This window comes from Scophthalmus maximus, chromosome 17 (genome assembly GCF_022379125.1).
Source record: "Scophthalmus maximus strain ysfricsl-2021 chromosome 17, ASM2237912v1, whole genome shotgun sequence".
Taxonomy (NCBI): Eukaryota; Metazoa; Chordata; class Actinopteri; order Pleuronectiformes; family Scophthalmidae; genus Scophthalmus; species Scophthalmus maximus.
This window is the reverse complement of record NC_061531.1, coordinates 13178012-13186921: the sequence shown is the minus strand read 5'-3', so window position 1 is coordinate 13186921 and position 8910 is coordinate 13178012. Positions and strand designations below refer to the sequence as shown.

The 8910-nt window shown below is 48.3% G+C and overlaps 1 long non-coding RNA gene across 1 annotated transcript; it reads left to right on the top strand.

Moving 5' to 3' along the window:
• The first annotated feature begins 4842 nt into the window (after positions 1–4842).
• Positions 4843–6841, top strand: LOC118288765. Its single transcript, XR_004785919.2, has 2 exons — positions 4843–5225; positions 6021–6841. It is a non-coding gene; the product is annotated as an uncharacterized LOC118288765 (long non-coding RNA).
• Positions 6842–8910: the final 2069 nt, after the last annotated feature.

Below are 8910 nucleotides of genomic sequence, written 5' to 3'. Positions count from 1 at the left end.
AACATATACAATATGTGGTTTGTATAAAAAATGCAGGGCTGCAGTGTGACAATTAGATAGTATAAAAGGTGAATGTGGTTTATAAAAAAAGAAGAATGTCAGAATCCACAAGAAAAGATGTGGATTGACTGCCTCTCGTGTAGATAAAATATGCGTATTGCATTATAGGTACCAAATATTTTTTTAAATCTATTGTACTTTGCCTTGTAGAAAGAACACTGTTCCTCTGACCTGAGGGGAGGGGGGTTGAAGGTGTCATAAAGGGGGTGGTCTTAAAACTTGGCGGAGAAAGATGTCGGACAAGGGCAGCTGCTTCACCTGGACAATATTATCCAGTCGTCTTTTGTTTCAGGTGGTCGCACCAGGATCCCATGGTCAAAACCGACTCAATAAAAGACCTATGAAACAGTATCATTAGTTTGTGATCAACACTACTTTGTTAATGGTTCATCCATGTTTTCGTGCGTCACCTCACCGGTGCCTGCAGCAGGACAATGTCAGCGCTTGTGCATGAATGAAGTCATGCTTATTAATACATATTACTGTTATTGCTTACGGACAGTGGCGTGTTTCTAATTTCCCTCATGATCCACTGATGTATCAACAACACCACAGAAGAATATACTGTATGTGTGTAATCAACAACCACCCCCCCCCCCTCCCCACCCCCTTCACTGTCAATGATTCAACTGTAGTGGAACACAGAGGCAAATGTTGCACTACATGCCCGCAGGATAACCTTGTTTTTTTTCTTGCTCGTGCTCTTTTCCCCTCTCCGTTGTATACTGTACTTGTTAAAGGAAGCTAAGGGGCCAATCCAAGTACCACAGCATTTCTTGCAGTAACCCAATAACCGCGTATGAGAGTGCAAAAAGAGTGCACTTCCTCTTCCACAAAGGCTGGTGTGGATAATCTAGGAATCCGTGGTAGTAATATTGGTGATTTATCCGCCTGGAAACATTTTTTTAAACAATCATGTTCAAGTGTAAGTTCAGTTGCGCCCAACGTACTTCTGAACTGCACCAATTGGTGGTGTTAAACTCTGCATACTGGAGCTTTCACGTTACTTTTCCAGTGTAACCCTGAGATGGAGCCGTTGTGTGCTGAAAAAAAGGGTTTATTATTCCCAGGTGTTGCTCCTGCTGGGACTTCCTGCGCACGGCCTCGACACCTGGCGCACGAGCACAAACCCTCCTCCAGCGTTTAGTCTGGTTCATTAGTGGAGCTCGTGGCCTAATTGCCCTTAAATTTATGGAGTGGTGGTCCTGTGGAGCAGCTGTTGCAGCCCTCCACTTTTGGCTTAAGTATATTATTGTAATGAGTCAATCGGTCGCGATTGGAGATGTTGGCCCTTTCTTGTTTTCTCATATCACGCATGTTTTCTCATATCTGCGGTGAATTAGTCGTACAGATTTCGCGGGCCAGCACTGAAGGCGGAGCTCGAGCTGAAAACGGAAGCAGGCGAGAAAAAGCAGGAACCAGCATTTTTGTACGTCGCGGGGGCCATAAAGAAAACCAGGAAATTTCAGAAAACAAAGTTTAGGTAGAAATGACTAAGAATATGATAATTACACGACTGATAGAAATAGCAGAGATACGATAATTATACGATCGTGGAGAAATAGCAGAAATGCTATAATTATGAATATGACAGCTGATGCGGTCTCCCTCCAGGAAACCACTGTCTTTATAAGTTTCCAAAAGCCATAATCAGCAGCGCACCAGGCATGCGCTCTCTGCCCGAGGAAATTACCACGTTGTTTGGAATTATAGTCATTTGGAGATGGAGGCAGCTGGCGAAGTTGGGGAATGTGGGTTAATTGCTGAGCCTGTGTCCTTTTGCAGACCACAGGTTAATGGGCAGTGTGTTTTTATATCAACGGCACACAGATTCTTATAGATCATTTGGCTAATTGAACCGAAGGGTCATTTTCTTGCATCGACCTGTTATTCCTTCGCACTTCCTGTCTCCCCCCCCCCCCCCCCCCCCCCCCGTTTCAATAGGGACGTCGGTTTGTGTTCTGAGCACGTTATCGCAGCGGTCCGCTCTGCAAAAGAAAATTAGATCCAGATCCATTAAACCGTTTCCTCGACTTTACCCTCTCCTGAGGACTGACTGGCCCTTGTTGGAGAGCAGGCGGCCTCCAATTAGCTCTGCTTATCGCTGTTGTCCCGGAGCGGTCCGACAGCTGATATCACCCCGGCGCCTCCCAGATTCCTCAGTTACTCCTCAGCATTTTAGTATTGTTTTGTTCACAACGCACTGGTGAGTGTGTGTGTATACGTACAACATCTGTCTGACCTGTAAACAGTGAGGAACGGGTGCTTTTGCACCACGGTTGCGTAAGTCAGCAGCAGCAGCAGCAGCCGAGGAGGAGGAGGAGGTTGTCGGCCAGCTGGTCTGTTTGGGTTAAAATGATATGGAGAGGCCTGCCGAGAGTTCCCCGCGGTCGTCTGGGAAGTGTCGTCCTCCGCACTGTGTTTGATGAAAGACGCTGAATGCCGCTTGCTGCTTGGCATCACCCGGAGTCGCCGAGGTCTATCTGTCAGATAAGATTCGTTGTTCTTTCTTCACGGGAGCCTGGCTGTGAGCACGATAAGACCAAATGAAGCCTTGAAGACAGGCAGCTTTTTTCTTGCCTCTTTGACCTTGTTGCAGTTTCTTTTAATGAAATGTTGTTTCAGTACTTTTTTCTTCTTCTTTCGGTTCCCAATCCATCTCTTACACAGATGCGGTCCTTATACAGCTCTTCTTTTGGACTTGGAGCGTGCCGTTAGTTTAAGTCTCCGTCCAGCTAAGACGTTCTCCCTCTCCCTGTCACCACTCTGGCCTCAGTTGAACCTCAGAAAGTCTCTGGACTTTGTTTGTGTGCCGCTGCTGCTGCACTGATCTGTGCCTTGAGAGTGACTCAGACGACATGGGGTCTGGCTCGCCTCTCGTTTGGACGCGGGCCAGGATGAGCTCATCCATGACAGCGAGTCCAGCTGCTCGGTCGCACGATGGCCGTTCTTTCCTCGAACCTCCGCGCTGGGCCCTGAACCCCCGGAGCTGGCTGGTGTGAGGACTGGGCTTAGTGTGAGTGTGACGCCATTCCCAGAAGCTCCAGCGGGGACTGACCACCGGCAGCCCTGCCGCCCCTTCGGCGCTCGCTAAGCAGCGCGGCCTCAGGCCCTCGCCGCTCCCTACGGAGAGGCCCAGTTTGTTCTGGACACACGCCAGCGCTGAGCAGTAGGGGGGCATGGCCGGGTCAGCTCTCACGGGTGGTCCTGTAGTCAGAGTGTGAATCTATGTGTTCTTTCGATGTGTTTGGAGCCATAGTAATTAGCTTGTGTTTTGTTTTTGTGTGATTCTGTTATTTTTGCCTTTTCTCTTAAGCCCCCGGGATGTAAAAAAAATCTCTGTCTTTGTCAAGCTCCCCGTGTGTTCTGGGAGTAGAGGGGAGGACAGCACATAAAAGATTATGGTTCCATCGGGTTCAACTATTTCTATGAAGATGAATGCTTTTATGGGCTTCTTGTCCCGCGGGAAAGGCCGCGTTAGTTAGAGGACAGGGAAAGTGGTCATGAAGCAACATGCTCCGTCACCGGTGTCCAGTTGAGAGGTGCCTGCACTAGTTAAAGATCTCTGAATCACATGAGGTATCAACAGCTCAGAGAGATATTAGCCCCCGTGGGGAGGGGATAGGTCCACTGAGCTGTGTACGATTCTGTTCGTGAAATTATTCCGTCACTCAGTCATCTCCTGGGCCAACACAGTCAATCTGGTCTTCATCTGTGGCAGAGTACACGAGCGCGGGGGCAGCCAGAGGTCAGAACCTGAGAGGTAGTCATATCTCTTTGCTCCGCCTCCTCCTCCTCCCCCTGGCCCTCTGCTCCCTCCATGGGCCGCCTCCCCTCAACCCTGCACCCACTCCTGCCCGAGCTCCACCATTTGGAATCCATTATCCAAGCCGGGGTTTGAGCTTTTCTGATAATTAAAAGGAGACGTTCTCCAATGTTCCCTCTCAGATTAACGGCTGTTCCCTGGTATCAGTCAGTGGGAGGGCAAGCGCAGCAGGAAGGTGGGCGCTCTGGAGACTCCAGGGGTGGGAGCAGAGGGCCAGGGGATGGATATAGGCACTGTACATCGAGGTGAGCCAACCCCCATGCATTTGAGAAGTTGTCTTAAGTTAGTGTGGAGCTGGGATTTGGGATTCAGGGAGGGTGTGTGGGGGGATTTTGTGGGAGGGGAGGCCATGGGGAGAGGTGTTCTTCTGGGGTATAACTTGGAGGAGGCCATAGCTGTGGTTGGCGGCCTATCAAAAACATCTGTCACATTATGTAGGTCCTGTTCTGGGCCCGTGGGTCAACTCTGGACCCAGTTGGATCTCCTCGCAGTGCTTGGCAGCACGGAGGTCAGAAACACTGTGATTGCAGCTCATTTTCTACAGTATCATCAAACCAGCGCACTCAAAGTACACTTGGTCAGTCTGAGTTCATTCCACGTCTCTGAAATTGTATTTGACAGTGTTGACTTTTTTTTTTTTTTACTATTAGGGTCTTGGCTTAAAACAGGCATTTGGAATTCCATTTTCTCTTTTCCCAGACGATGAAACGTTACCTGTTATTCCAGCGACCATGTAGAATAAAAAATCAACAGCCAGAATTAACATAGTTGCGTCTGTCCGAACACATTTATTCTGTTGAATGAAAAGTAAAAAGTAGAAAAGTTGTGCTAGAGAAGAATTGCTCTGCTGCGGCGCTTAAGATGGAAATCCACGCAGTTCTGAAACAGTTGAGTTACAAAAACAGTTGAATCACATCAGATATCATCAGTTAACAGGAACTGCACCACTTTCAAGTTTCGGGTAACATGAGTTGCCTCTCACTCATACGTCTTCCTTATCTATGTGAGCACATCTGCCGGGCTCAGGCATGTGGTCTCGGATTACGACAGTCGCCGAACGGAGAAAGTTGGAGGTTTGCATCAATTTTTTTCCTGCCAAATTTTTGATGTTACCAATTATCAGCATGAACTGGGTCACAGGCGGTCTCTAGTTTGTGGTCGGAGCATGTGATGAGCTCTGCAGCGCCGCGTATCTGATGACAGCGCAGCCAAATCCGGTCTCGTCGGGGGCGGCGTATTAACCGAGGCCGCCCGTGAACTTGTGACCCGCAAACTAACTGACACTTCACGACTGCGGGGGCCCTGAGCTCATCACAGATCCCTCCAATCAGATGATACGGTATGGCTCTATAAGTGTTTTTGTCGTGCGTTGACACTTTTCTTCACGGTTATAATCTCCCGTCATGTGATGCAAAGAGGCTGCCACCATATTTTTGTGGGGCAGTAAAAAAATTTTTAAAATGAAAGCCATCTCTTTATTTTTGGCGGGACCAAAGCAACAAGGCCGTCCCGAGAAATGTGACCGAGACTGACGGGCTGATGAAGTTGCACAGTTGACAAATGTAAGCAACTTTCTGCCAAACAGAGATGCAAGTATTGCCCCACAAGTGCAAGGTCAGGCTTTCCATCTGCAAGCACCTCTCTCTCTATAGCTGTTGTCAGACATGAACTCTCTGGAAAAATGGGCTGAAAATTGGGTATTCCGTAGTTCATGTCCGAGGCACAAGGGTCGGCGCCTGGGTAGAGCACTCACTCGCTCGACGTGAATCTTCTGGAGATATTCCAGCTGAAAATCTATATCCTATTTTTTAGATCAGGGTTTTAACAATGCAGAGCCAAAGGCTTGGATATGGATTGAAAGAGACTGCTGGTTAACATTTAGTTTTACGTGTCAGCATATCTGTCACTGTTTCATACTTTCATTGACATCATGAATATGTTACTAAGTGTGTTACGTCATGTAGGGACTTTAGCAGCCTTTTGCTACTTTCCATAGAAAGTACAGTAGTCTTTTACACTTTTACAGCTGTTCCACTGTTTTCAACCACGCTGACCTCACACAGTCAGGTCTCATTCTAGGCTTTGACCCAGTCTCATCAAGCGGGAAGTTTTATTGTGATGTATTTGTTTTCAGGTCTCTGGAGTTTTGGGAGTTCAGCAGAGGTCGAGCCATGGAGTCTCTCAAAGTCCACGAAATATTTTCGGCAAGGACACAATTACAAGGATTCATATATAACTCATCCTCGTGGACTTTCAAAGAAACAGATCAGAGCCACTTCAAAAAAAAAAAAAAAGGCTCTGCATCTGTTGCACCATAGCATTAGAGGTATAGCATCAGATCTCAGGTTTTGACTCAGCAGCTGCCCTCTGTGTAATTCTGGAGTCTGATGAGATTTTTATTTTCAGCACCTCAGTGTAATAATCCTGTTTGTTTGTCTGTAATAAGAACTTCAGCATCTGAAATGTGGTTGTGGCCACTGGGTCATCTTGTGTGGTTAACCTCGCCGCGATAGATCAACGTCGTGAGTTCCAAAGATGCCTGTCTCTCTGATAGCCCCGACAGCCTCAGCGTTCAAAAACGCCAGAGCGTCAATTCTTTGCAATTTGCCTTTTACAACCGTTTCTGCTGTTATTGCAGCAATTACCTTGTCATTTAGCAGCCTTCCAAATTACAGGGCCGGCAGCTGTGAACATGGTTGCCGTGTACATACTCGCCGTAACCTCTGCTTCCCTTTGAAATCTTCCAGTCGTTCATGCCCCATTTCCTACCAGCCCTCCAGTGAGCACAACACAACCCGGAGCAGCCCCACCGTGCCAGACGTGTGCGGCTTATTATCATGAGAAATATCGCGCGAGTCACCGCGCAGTCGCTCGCAGTTGTGGAAACGGAGCACTCAAACACACGTGTTCCATATAATGAACCAGCGCCATTAAAAGGAGATGTTGAGAAACAGGGAACCGACCAGAAGCACGTCTCTTTTTAAAGCCAGTGCCTCTTTTGTTTGTAAGTCTGCTGCCGCTCATGATCTGGGTAAACTTGTGTGCGAGGAAGCATATGTGCGCGGTTGTGTGTACATTTGAATGTAAGGAATGTCTTTGAAATCAATAATACACTAAAAAAGAAACCAAACCACAGGATGGCAAGAGGCTGCAAGACTTTTTGCACGAGAGGTGGGGGGGAGGGGGGGCCCCTCTCAGTGAGTGATGCTATGGCCCTCTCCCCCACATGGCAGGCCTGCTGCTGTGGTCACAGGTCGACATCAGCCTAATAGCGAGACGCTGCTCTGCTCCAATCAGAGGAATTCAGACATCCGCCCGGGCCAGCCGCCCTCCTCCTCTCTATTTCTCTATTTTAAGAGCGAGACCGAGGGGGGTGGAATTACACTCCAATATACTTAATCACTTCCATCAGTGATGTGGGATGTGAAAGAAGGGGGGGGGGGGGGGGGACCCGACTCCTCTGCCGCTCCGGGGTTTTTTCCATGAGGCACGTTCGCCATCCCCATTAATGTTTCTCAAACGGTTTAGCGGCGATCACCGCACCACACAACTGACGTTTGTGGAGCCGTCCCTTTGAAATTGCCAGTGATTTGCGTCAGTCATGCCTTGGCCCGGCAAGAGCGGTGCGGACTAACTCCAGTGCCGAGGAAAGGGAGGGAGAGAGAGAGAGAGAGAGCTGGGATGAGTAGACAAGAGGAAGAAAGGACAGTGGATGCGGCCGCAGCGGTCTACCAGCAACCGTCAACCGAAATGAGTGACTCAACACACGGAAGTGGCTTTTGACATCCAGTCTAGAGCAAAGGAAGTGTGCGCCCTTCAATAGACTTGTCCTCTTTTATTCTACACGGTGAACTGCATGTTCCTGGTGTAATAGTCGCGGTGTTGTCACTGATGTGACTCATTCTATACCCCAATTTCTTTCTTCTGATTTGTTTGTTTTTTTTACCCCATCAGTAATTTAATCTCATTTTTCTGAGACAGACAAAGGATTCAAATTGCAGGATGTGGGATTCCCCCCATGGGATGATCATCCTTCTTCGCTCCTGCCCTCTCTCATCTGTGTGGTTAAGGGGGAGCAGAGGAAGGAAAGAGCGAGCGTGCGTGCGTGCTGTAGGGAAGATCAGAAAGACTTAGGCGGGAGGGCGGCTGTGATGTGGCGGCCGGCCGACACACACGGCCTCTGTGCTCTGTCCCTGGGTGGCAACAGTGGAGTGTGCTGCTCACCGGAAAACCCCGGCCTTCTGCTGGAACGGGAATGTGGTACGAGACGACAAACAACTGGAGGTGACGAAACACAGTCTCGGCCTCTTGGCCTGTTAACTTCAGGGGGAGACGGTACAGTTTACGCCGATCGGTCTGAATCTTCATGTTATTAATGACCACCTTGGCAAAACTAGGAAATGCACATGCATAAATCATGTATATTACACAGGTCGTCCCATCACCACAAATCAAACTCCGTTGTGTGGTTGTTCCTACAAGTCAGTTAAGGCGTCATTGTCACACGTTGTGGCATTTATTCCAAGTGAATCAGGCTTTTTCGCGAAAGTACAGGGACATTTGGGGTGGGACTTGTGGCGCCACAATAACTCCCTATGTTAGAGTCAATCTGTTTTCTGATTAACCGCAGCACAATCTTCAAGTTCCTGACACTAAAAGTTTCTGGTGCTTTCGGTGGTCAATCCCCTCCCACCAGCACACCACCCGACACACTGTGTTAGTTGTGGTGAGCAGGTACGTTTCTGCATGAGGACGGAACAATAACAAGTGTTTGCGTGCAAGAAATCCATGAAGATGCATGCAGCAGCCCAACAGCACTATATAAACACATTGGGTTGTTTAGTGGGTTTTTCTAAATGTCTTTTGTTCTCCTCTTTATTTTCACTTTTCATCTTTTCTTTTATTCACCACCTGAAGTATCTTGAAGAAACCGTCCAGGCACGCCTGCTGGAATCCTGGCAGCCGTTTGAGTTCACCATGGGTTCACTGTGCTCATGAATGTGGATGAGTAGGTGTCAGAGTTG